Source organism: Phalangium opilio, unplaced genomic scaffold, assembly GCF_054372755.1.
Source record: "Phalangium opilio isolate 3A_F unplaced genomic scaffold, DU_Popi_V2 ptg000092l_1, whole genome shotgun sequence".
In the NCBI taxonomy this organism is placed as follows: Eukaryota; Metazoa; Arthropoda; class Arachnida; order Opiliones; family Phalangiidae; genus Phalangium; species Phalangium opilio.
This window is the reverse complement of record NW_028324197.1, coordinates 1,539,008-1,548,300: the sequence shown is the minus strand read 5'-3', so window position 1 is coordinate 1,548,300 and position 9,293 is coordinate 1,539,008. Positions and strand designations below refer to the sequence as shown.

At 37.8% G+C, this 9,293-nt stretch overlaps 19 non-coding genes across 19 annotated transcripts; all 19 read right to left on the bottom strand.

Moving 5' to 3' along the window:
• Window positions 1-2,155: 2,155 nt before the first annotated feature.
• Window positions 2,156-2,228, bottom strand: TRNAT-AGU (transfer RNA threonine (anticodon AGU)). The gene has a single exon. It is a non-coding gene; the product is annotated as a tRNA-Thr (tRNA).
• A 167-nt stretch (window positions 2,229-2,395) lies between these two features.
• TRNAS-AGA (transfer RNA serine (anticodon AGA)) lies at window positions 2,396-2,468 on the bottom strand. The gene has a single exon. It is a non-coding gene; the product is annotated as a tRNA-Ser (tRNA).
• Window positions 2,469-2,804: 336 nt separating this feature from the next.
• Window positions 2,805-2,877, bottom strand: TRNAT-CGU (transfer RNA threonine (anticodon CGU)). The gene has a single exon. It is a non-coding gene; the product is annotated as a tRNA-Thr (tRNA).
• A 372-nt stretch (window positions 2,878-3,249) lies between these two features.
• On the bottom strand, window positions 3,250-3,322 carry TRNAT-CGU (transfer RNA threonine (anticodon CGU)). The gene has a single exon. It is a non-coding gene; the product is annotated as a tRNA-Thr (tRNA).
• A 133-nt stretch (window positions 3,323-3,455) lies between these two features.
• On the bottom strand, window positions 3,456-3,528 carry TRNAT-CGU (transfer RNA threonine (anticodon CGU)). Its single transcript has one exon. It is a non-coding gene; the product is annotated as a tRNA-Thr (tRNA).
• A 167-nt stretch (window positions 3,529-3,695) lies between these two features.
• Window positions 3,696-3,768, bottom strand: TRNAT-CGU (transfer RNA threonine (anticodon CGU)). Its single transcript has one exon. It is a non-coding gene; the product is annotated as a tRNA-Thr (tRNA).
• Window positions 3,769-3,901: 133 nt separating this feature from the next.
• On the bottom strand, window positions 3,902-3,974 carry TRNAT-CGU (transfer RNA threonine (anticodon CGU)). The gene has a single exon. It is a non-coding gene; the product is annotated as a tRNA-Thr (tRNA).
• Window positions 3,975-4,140: 166 nt separating this feature from the next.
• TRNAT-CGU (transfer RNA threonine (anticodon CGU)) lies at window positions 4,141-4,213 on the bottom strand. Its single transcript has one exon. It is a non-coding gene; the product is annotated as a tRNA-Thr (tRNA).
• A 359-nt stretch (window positions 4,214-4,572) lies between these two features.
• Window positions 4,573-4,645, bottom strand: TRNAT-CGU (transfer RNA threonine (anticodon CGU)). The gene has a single exon. It is a non-coding gene; the product is annotated as a tRNA-Thr (tRNA).
• A 372-nt stretch (window positions 4,646-5,017) lies between these two features.
• On the bottom strand, window positions 5,018-5,090 carry TRNAT-CGU (transfer RNA threonine (anticodon CGU)). Its single transcript has one exon. It is a non-coding gene; the product is annotated as a tRNA-Thr (tRNA).
• A 133-nt stretch (window positions 5,091-5,223) lies between these two features.
• Window positions 5,224-5,296, bottom strand: TRNAT-UGU (transfer RNA threonine (anticodon UGU)). Its single transcript has one exon. It is a non-coding gene; the product is annotated as a tRNA-Thr (tRNA).
• Window positions 5,297-5,701: 405 nt separating this feature from the next.
• On the bottom strand, window positions 5,702-5,774 carry TRNAS-AGA (transfer RNA serine (anticodon AGA)). The gene has a single exon. It is a non-coding gene; the product is annotated as a tRNA-Ser (tRNA).
• A 336-nt stretch (window positions 5,775-6,110) lies between these two features.
• TRNAT-CGU (transfer RNA threonine (anticodon CGU)) lies at window positions 6,111-6,183 on the bottom strand. Its single transcript has one exon. It is a non-coding gene; the product is annotated as a tRNA-Thr (tRNA).
• Window positions 6,184-6,555: 372 nt separating this feature from the next.
• TRNAT-CGU (transfer RNA threonine (anticodon CGU)) lies at window positions 6,556-6,628 on the bottom strand. The gene has a single exon. It is a non-coding gene; the product is annotated as a tRNA-Thr (tRNA).
• Window positions 6,629-6,761: 133 nt separating this feature from the next.
• On the bottom strand, window positions 6,762-6,834 carry TRNAT-UGU (transfer RNA threonine (anticodon UGU)). Its single transcript has one exon. It is a non-coding gene; the product is annotated as a tRNA-Thr (tRNA).
• A 608-nt stretch (window positions 6,835-7,442) lies between these two features.
• TRNAT-CGU (transfer RNA threonine (anticodon CGU)) lies at window positions 7,443-7,515 on the bottom strand. The gene has a single exon. It is a non-coding gene; the product is annotated as a tRNA-Thr (tRNA).
• Window positions 7,516-7,647: 132 nt separating this feature from the next.
• TRNAT-UGU (transfer RNA threonine (anticodon UGU)) lies at window positions 7,648-7,720 on the bottom strand. Its single transcript has one exon. It is a non-coding gene; the product is annotated as a tRNA-Thr (tRNA).
• Window positions 7,721-7,886: 166 nt separating this feature from the next.
• Window positions 7,887-7,959, bottom strand: TRNAT-CGU (transfer RNA threonine (anticodon CGU)). Its single transcript has one exon. It is a non-coding gene; the product is annotated as a tRNA-Thr (tRNA).
• A 155-nt stretch (window positions 7,960-8,114) lies between these two features.
• Window positions 8,115-8,187, bottom strand: TRNAS-AGA (transfer RNA serine (anticodon AGA)). Its single transcript has one exon. It is a non-coding gene; the product is annotated as a tRNA-Ser (tRNA).
• Window positions 8,188-9,293: the final 1,106 nt, after the last annotated feature.

The following is a 9,293-nucleotide window of genomic DNA, read 5'->3' as shown; positions in this document are numbered from 1 at the left end:
TTTAGTTAAGTTTAGTTTTTGGTGCGGGGGGAGGGCGAACGGGTCTGATCATGAATTATTTTAGCCGCTAGGGGGGGATCCATTTGGTTCGAATGTCGTAAACAACTTTGTATACAAAGAACGTCTGCGGGGCTGGCTGACAAGTCTGGGCATGATTGATTGGGGTAGAGAGGGTGGGGGACAGTTCTAGTTCTTGTTATAGGTTTAGTTTGGTGGCATGGGGGTGGAATGGGGGTCAGCTCTTGATATATTTTGAGTTTGGTTCTAGTTAAAGTTTAGGGGTGTGGGGGTGGAAGGTGAGGGGCGAACGGGTCTGGGCATGAATTATTATTCTAGCCGCTAGGGGGGGGTGATGTACATTTTGAATTATATAAGCAAACGGAAAAGATCGTTGGGTTTCATAACTAGTATGAACACCGAGGCGAAAAGACGTGAAAGTTTCCATCGCTGGAAGGGTCCGTGTACAAATCCCCGAGATCTAGCTAGAGACGGATTTTTTTTATTTATATACGTATGGTCACGATACCGTAGAGTGTTATTTTTGTCACGGTATATTAAACGATTGGAAAATTCGGGATTCTGTGCACGAAGAACACAAACGTCATTTTCCTAGTTGTCCCTTCAACAAACAACGTACCGATCGAAGACGGCAAGGGTCACGACGTACCACCCACCGCCCGCTCTGATTATATGGAGTTTCGCATTCCAAAGTCTGTCATTCAAAAGGCAATTTTGGATACCTACGACCAAGAAATTTTCAGCGACCCCAAGAACCGCGAGATGTTGAATACGACATGAATTCGGAAGAAGCCCGTTTAAAAACTTTCCAATCGTGGCCGTCGCTTTACGTTGATGCAGCCGAACTAGCGCGAGACGGGTTTTATTTAGACCGTAGAGATACCTTCAGATGTTTCTTTTGCCACGGTACTCTTCAAGTATGGACAAACTTGGAATCGGTAAACGATAAACATACACAATTGTACCCAGACTGTCCATACATTTTCGGGCAACAAACGCTAGTCCACACGGACCATACCTTCAGATGTTTCTTTTGCCACGGCACTCTTCAAGTATGGACAACCTCGGAATCGGTACGCGATAAACATAGACAATTGTACCCTGACTGCCCCTTCATTCTTGGAAAACGGACGCTCAATGTGCCTATCGAAGTAGACGTTACTTCGGAAAAAGATGACTATATCTGTCTTATCAAGAAAAGACGAATTTAAAAGACTCTTACAATGGTGAAAAAAAGTTACTTTTTGCCCTTTTACCGTATTATATAAAATACCTTACGAGGATCCTTTTAACTATTATTATATCGATAAATTGCATTTTAATGAACGCATCCGTAATATTAATACTTTACTAGAAAAAATACTTTATGTAAAAAAAATAAAACATGGATAAAATATTTAACGCCTCTTGATTTATACATATCGCAAAAGTAAAAAAAATGCCCCGCTTTAAAAAAAAAACGTTGGGAGAGAAATTCCTAGGCTTGTACATGTATTCCCCCGCCTTGCACGTGTAACGGAGAGAGGAAACCGAGAGATATATTCCTATAACATTTCAGTGCTATACTGAGAGAAAACGAGCGCAGCTAGGCTTGTACATGCATTCCCCCGCCTTGCACATGCATCGGACAGAGGAAACCGAGAGAGAGGAAAAAACTCTCCAGTCTTCACAACGCTCTCGCGGCGCTCGCCGCTAGGCTTGTACATTCGCAAGCGTAAAAATAAAGAGACGGTCAAAGGGAAAGAGACGGTGAAAGTCAGGAGGGAACCAAGAGAGAGAAAAAACTCTCCAGCCTTCACAGCGCTCTTGCGGGTATCGGGCTGGGTAAGGAGAAAGTGAAAGTCAGAATAAAAAAGGGGACTTAGCGCAAAGAGAGAGCATACACTCAAGAACAACCTCCACCCTTCAGGTGGAGGAGGTGAGGGGAGGACACACCAACCCCCTCCGGGGATGGAGGCATGGGGGCAAAAATTCGTCCCCCCCTTCGCGGGTATAAACCATGGGGGGAAAAATTCATCCCCCCCTGCGCTGCCCGCGGGAATCGAGGCTTACTATTCTCTCATATCTAAATCAAATATTATTTTTAATTTTTCAAAAATTAATAGCTATGAAATCTAGATCAAGTAACATAACAGCGAGGCTCCGACGAGAATCGAACTCATGATCTCCTGTTTACTAGACAGGCGCTTTAACCACTAAGCCACGGAGCCCTTGCTTTGAAGCGATATGATTGCTGAACATTTCAGTAAATTAACTAAATTATCTCATCGGAACTTTTACCCTATTGTTTGCATAAATGCAAATCTAAATCAACTATTATTTTTAATTTTTTCAAAATGTGATAGCTACGATATCTAGTTCAAGTAACATAACAGCGAGGCTCCGACGAGAATCGAACTCATGATCTCCTGTTTTCTAGACAGGCGCTTTAACCACTGAGCCACGGAGCCCTTGCTTTGAAGCGACATGAATGCTAAATATTGCAGTAATTTAACTAAATTAACTCGTCGGAATTTTTACCCTATTGTTTTAATTTTTCAAAATTTAATAGCTACGAAAAATAGTACAAGAACATAACATCAAGGCTCCGACGAGAATCGAACTCATGTACTCCTGTTTACGAGACAGGCTTTTTAACCACTAGCCACGGAGCCCTTGCTTTGAAGAGACATGAATGCTGAATATTCCAGTAATTTAACTAAATTAACTCATCGGAATTTTTACCCTATTGTTTTAATTTTTCAAAATTTAATAGCTACGAAAAATAGTACAAGAACATAACACCGAGGCTTCGACGAGAATCGAACTCATGATCTCCTGTTTACGAGACAGGCGCTTTAACCACTAAACCACGGAGCCCTTGCTTTGAAGCGACATGAATGCTAAATATTCCAGTAATCTAACTAAATTAACTCATCGGAATTTTTACCCTATTGTTTTAATTTGTCAAAATTTAATAGCTACGAAAAATAGTACAAGAACATAACAACAAGCCTCCGACGCGAATCGAACTCATGATCTCCTGTTTACTAGACAGGCGCTTTAACCACTACGCCACGGAGCCCTTGCTTTGAAGCGATATGAATGCAGAATATTTCAGTAAATTAACTAAATTATCTCATCGGTACTTTTACCCTATTGTTTGCATAAATACATATCTAAATCAACTATTATTTTTAATTTTTTCAAAATTTGATAGCTACGAAATCTATTTCAAGTAGCATAACAGCTAGGCTCCAACGAGAATCGAACTCATGATCTCCAGTTTACGAGACAGGCGCTTTAACCACTAAGCCACTGAGCCGTTGCTTTGAAGCGACATGAATGCTGAATATTCCAGTAATTTAACTAAATTACCTCATCGGAATTTTTACCCTATTGTTGTAATTTTTCAAATTTTATTAGCTACGAAAACTAGATCAAGTAATTTAACAGCGAGGCTCCGACGAGAATCGAACTCATGATCTCCTGTTTACGAGACAGGCGCTTTAACCACTAAGCCACGGAGCCCTTGCTTTGAAGCGATATGAATGCAGAATATTTCAGTAAATTAACTAAATTATCTCATCGGTACTTTTACCCTATTGTTTGCATAAATACATATCTAAATCAACTATTATTTTTAATTTTTTCAAAATTTGATAGCTACGAAATCTATTTCAAGTAGCATAACAGCTAGGCTCCAACGAGAATCGAACTCATGATCTCCAGTTTACGAGACAGGCGCTTTAACCACTAAGCCACGGAGCCGTTGCTTTGAAGCGACATGAATGCTGAATATTCCAGTAATTTAACTAAATTACCTCATCGGAATTTTTACCCTATTGTTCTAATTTTTCAAATTTTATTAGCTACGAAATCTAGATCAAGTAATTTAACAGCGAGGCTCCGACGTGAATCGAACTCATGATCTCCTGTTTACGAGACAGGCGCTTTAACCACTAAGCCACGGAGCCCTTGCTTTGAAGCGATATGAATGCTGAATATTTCAGTAAATTAACTAAATTATCTCATCGGAACTTTTACCCTATTGTTTGCATAAATGCATATATAATCAACTATTATTGCTAATTTTTTCAAAATTTGATAGCTACGAAATCTAGTTCAAGTAATACAACAGCGAGGCTCCGACGAGAATCGAACTCATGATCTCCTGTTTACGAGACAGGCGCTTTAACCACTAAGCCAGGGAGCCCTTGCTTTGAAGCGATATGAATGCAGAATATTTCAGTAAATTAACTAAATTATCTCATCGGAACTCTTACCCTATTGTTTGCATAAATCAACTATTATTTTTAATTTTTTCAAAATTTGATAGCTACGAAACCTAGTTCAAGTAACATAACAGCGAGGCTCCGACGAGAATCGAACTCATGATCTCCTGTTTACGAGACAGGCTTTTTAACCACTAGCCACGGAGCCCTTGCTTTGAAGAGACATGAATGCTGAATATTCCAGTAATTTAACTAAATTAACTCATCGGAATTTTTACCCTATTGTTTTAATTTTTCAAAATTTAATAGCTACGAAAAATAGTACAAGAACATAACACCGAGGCTTCGACGAGAATCGAACTCATGATCTCCTGTTTACGAGACAGGCGCTTTAACCACTAAACCACGGAGCCCTTGCTTTGAAGCGACATGAATGCTAAATATTCCAGTAATCTAACTAAATTAACTCATCGGAATTTTTACCCTATTTTTTTAATTTTTCAAAATTTAATAGCTACGAAAAATAGTACATGAACATAACAACAAGCCTCCGACGAGAATCGAACTCATGATCTCCTGTTTACTAGACAGGCGCTTTAACCACTACGCCACGGAGCCCTTGCTTTGAAGCGATATGAATGCAGAATATTTCAGTAAATTAACTAAATTATCTCATCGGTACTTTTACCCTATTGTTTGCATAAATACATATCTAAATCAACTATTATTTTTAATTTTTTCAAAATTTGATAGCTACGAAATCTATTTCAAGTAGCATAACAGCTAGGCTCCAACGAGAATCGAACTCATGATCTCCAGTTTACGAGACAGGCGCTTTAACCACTAAGCCACGGAGCCGTTGCTTTGAAGCGACATGAATGCTGAATATTCCAGTAATTTAACTAAATTACCTCATCGGAATTTTTACCCTATTGTTTTAATTTTTCAAGTTTTATTAGCTACGAAATCTAGATCAAGTAATTTAACAGCGAGGCTCCGACGAGAATCGAACTCATGTTCTCCTGTTTACAAGACAGGCGCTTTAACCACTAGGCCACGGAGCCGTTGCTTTGAGGCGATATGAATGCTGATTATTTCAGTAAATTAACTAAATTATCTCATCGGAACTTTTACACCATTGTCTGCATATATGCATATCTAAAATAACTATTATTTTTAATTTTTCAAATTTTAATAGCTACGAAATCTAGTTCAAGTAACATAACAGCGAGGCTCCGACGAGAATCGAACACATGCTCTACTGTTTACTAGACAGTCGCTTTAACCACTAAGCCACGGAGCCCTTGCTTTGAAGCGATATGAATGCTGAATATTTCAGTAAATTAACTAAATTATCTCATCGGAACTTTTACCCTATTGTTTGCATAAATGCATATATAATCAACTATTATTGCTAATTTTTTCAAAATTTGATAGCTACGAAATCTAGTTCAAGTAACATAACAGCGAGGCTCCGACGAGAATCGAACTCATGATCTCCTGTTTTCTAGACAGGCGCTTTAACCACTGAGCCACGGAGCCCTTGATTTGAAGCGACATGAATGCTAAATATTGCAGTAATTTAACTAAATTAACTCGTCGGAATTTTTACCCTATTGTTTTAATTTTTCAAAATTTAATAGCTACGAAAAATAGTACAAGAACATAACATCAAGGCTCCGACGAGAATCGAACTCATGATCTCCTGTTTACGAGACAGGCTTTTTAACCACTAGCCACGGAGCCCTTGCTTTGAAGAGACATGAATGCTGAATATTCCAGTAATTTAACTAAATTAACTCATCGGAATTTTTACCCTATTGTTTTAATTTTTCAAAATTTAATAGCTACGAAAAATAGTACAAGAACATAACACCGAGGCTTCGACGAGAATCGAACTCATGATCTCCTGTTTACGAGACAGGCGCTTTAACCACTAAGCCACGGAGCCCTTGCTTTGAAGCGACATGAATGCTAAATATTCCAGTAATCTAACTAAATTAACTCATCGGAATTTTTACTCTATTGTTTTAATTTTGCAAAATTTAATAGCTACGAAAAATAGTACAAGAACATAAAAACAAGCCTCCGACGAGAATCGAACTCAGTATCTCCTGTTTACTAGACAGGCGCTTTAACCACTACGCCACGGAGCCCTTGCTTTGAAGCGATATGAATGCAGAATATTTCAGTAAATTAACTAAATTATCTCATCGGTACTTTTACCCTATTGTTTGCATAAATACATATCTAAATCAACTATTATTTTTAATTTTTTCAAAATTTGATAGCTACGAAATCTAGTTCGAGTAGCATAACAGCTAGGCTCCAACGAGAATCGAACTCATGATCTCCAGTTTACGAGACAGGCGCTTTAACCACTAAGCCACGGAGCCGTTGCTTTGAAGCGACATGAATGCTGAATATTGCAGTAATTTAACTAACTTAACTCATCGGAATTTTTACCCTATTGTTTTAATTTTTCAAATTTTATTAGCTACGAAATCTAGATCAAGTAATTTAACAGCGAGGCTCCGACGAGAATCGAACGCATGTTCTCCTGTTTACAAGACAGGCGCTTTAACCACTAGGCCACGGAGCCCTTGCTTTGAGGCGATATGAATGCTGATTATTTCAGTAAATTAACTAAATTATCTCATCGGAACTTTTACACCATTGTCTGCATATATGCATATCTAAATCAACTATTATTTTTAATTTTTCAAATTTCAATAGCTACGAAATCTAGTTCAAGTAACATAACAGCGAGGCTCCGACGAGAATCGAACACATGCTCTACAGTTTACTAGACAGTCGCTTTAACCACTAAGCCACGGAGCCCTTGCTTTGAAGCGATATGATGCTGAATATTTCAGTAAATTAACTAAATTATCTCATCGGAACTTTTACCCTATTGTTTGCATAAATGCATATATAATCAACTATTATTGCTAATTTTTTCAAAATTTGATAGCTACGAAATCTAGTTCAAGTAACATAACAGCGAGGCTCCGACGAGAATCGAACTCATGATCTCCTGTTTACGAGACAGGCTTTTTAACCACTAGCCACGGAGCCCTTGCTTTGAAGAGACATGAATGCTGAATATTCCAGTAATTTAACTAAATTAACTCATCGGAATTTTTACCCTATTGTTTTAATTTTTCAAAATTTAATAGCTACGAAAAATAGTACAAGAACATAACACCGAGGCTTCGACGAGAATCGAACTCATGATCTCCTGTTTACGAGACAGGCGCTTTAACCACTAAACCACGGAGCCCTTGCTTTGAAGCGACATGAATGCTAAATATTCCAGTAATCTAACTAAATTAACTCATCGGAATTTTTACCCTATTGTTTTAATTTTTCAAAATTTAATAGCTACGAAAAATAGTACATGAACATAACAACAAGCCTCCGACGAGAATCGAACTCATGTTCTCCTGTTTACAAGACAGGCGCTTTAACCACTAGGCCACGGAGCCCTTGCTTTGAAGCGATATGAATGCTGAATATTTCAGTAAATTAACTAAATTATCTCATCGGAACTTTTACCCTATTGTTTGCATAAATGCATATATAATCAACTATTATTGCTAATTTTTTCAAAATTTGATAGCTACGAAATCTAGTTCAAGTAATATAACAGCGAGGCTCCGACGAGAATCGAACTCATGATCTCCTGTTTACGAGACAGGCGCTTTAACCACTGAGCCACGGAGCCCTTGCTTTGAAGCGATATGAATGCAGAATATTTCAGTAAATTAACTAAATTATCTCATCGGAACTCTTACCCTATTGTTTGCATAAATCAACTATTATTTTTAATTTTTTCAAAATTTGATAGCTACGAAATCTAGTTCAAGTAACATAACAGCGAGGCTCCGACGAGAATCGAACTCATGATCTCCTGTTTTCTAGACAGGCGCTTTAACCACTGAGCCACGGAGCCCTTGCTTTGAAGCGACATGAATGCTAAATATTGCAGTAATTTAACTAAATTAACTCGTCGGAATTTTTACCCTATGGTTTTAATTTTTCAAAATTTAATAGCTACGAAAAATAGTACAAGAACATAACATCAAGGCTCCGACGAGAATCAAACTCATGATCTCCTGTTTACGAGACAGGCTTTTTAACCACTAGCCACAGGGTTGGCAAAAATCCGGCAAAAACTAGTTTTTGCCGGGACACGTGGCAAAAAGTGGAAAAAACCGGCAAAAACGGAAAAAACCGGCAAAAAGTGGCAAAAACCTTTTCCCTATTGAAATGATAATTAGAAATGCTAACTTTGGCTTTGTATTTGTCATTCGTATTAATATAGGTCTTCCAACAGCTAATATGTCTCAATCTTAATCAGTTTTATAACATTTATTGTGTTTTAAACGTTCGAGCTAAATCCACTTTAAACTTATGAAATTTTGCTCACATTCCAATGATCCTGGTTGCTTCGCATTTGATAACTAAACAATAATTTTTAGCAGTTTCTAGCTTTAATCTGTTTCGAAAACTCAAAATTAGCGAGTTGAAAAAAAAAATAGTGTTGAGCGAAAAATAAGGACGATTTTTCATTTATTTGTATAACAAAGCCAAAACGTTCTTTGCCACGCGGTTTTTTTCTCCATTTCATACTGAGAATGTAACCCACTTTATAAGCCTATACAATTATGGTAGAATTTTGGACGTTTTATTTTCATTTCAAATCCGAATTTTTAAAATTTAGTTCGTTATTTCCACATAAAATGGAAAAAACCGTGAAAAAAAGGTTTTTGCCACGCGGTGTTTACCTGGATAAAACCACGTGGAAAAAACCGCGGTTTTTTCCACCCCTGGCAAAAACGTGCCAACCCTGACTAGCCACGGAGCCCTTGCTTTGAAGAGACATGAATGCTGAATATTCCAGTAATTTAACTAAATTAACTCATCGGAATTTTTACCCTATTGTTTTAATTTTTCAAAATTTAATAGCTACGAAAAATAGTACAAGAACATAACACCGAGGCTTCGACGAGAATCGAACTCAAGATCTCCTGTTTACGAGACAGGCGCTTTAACCAC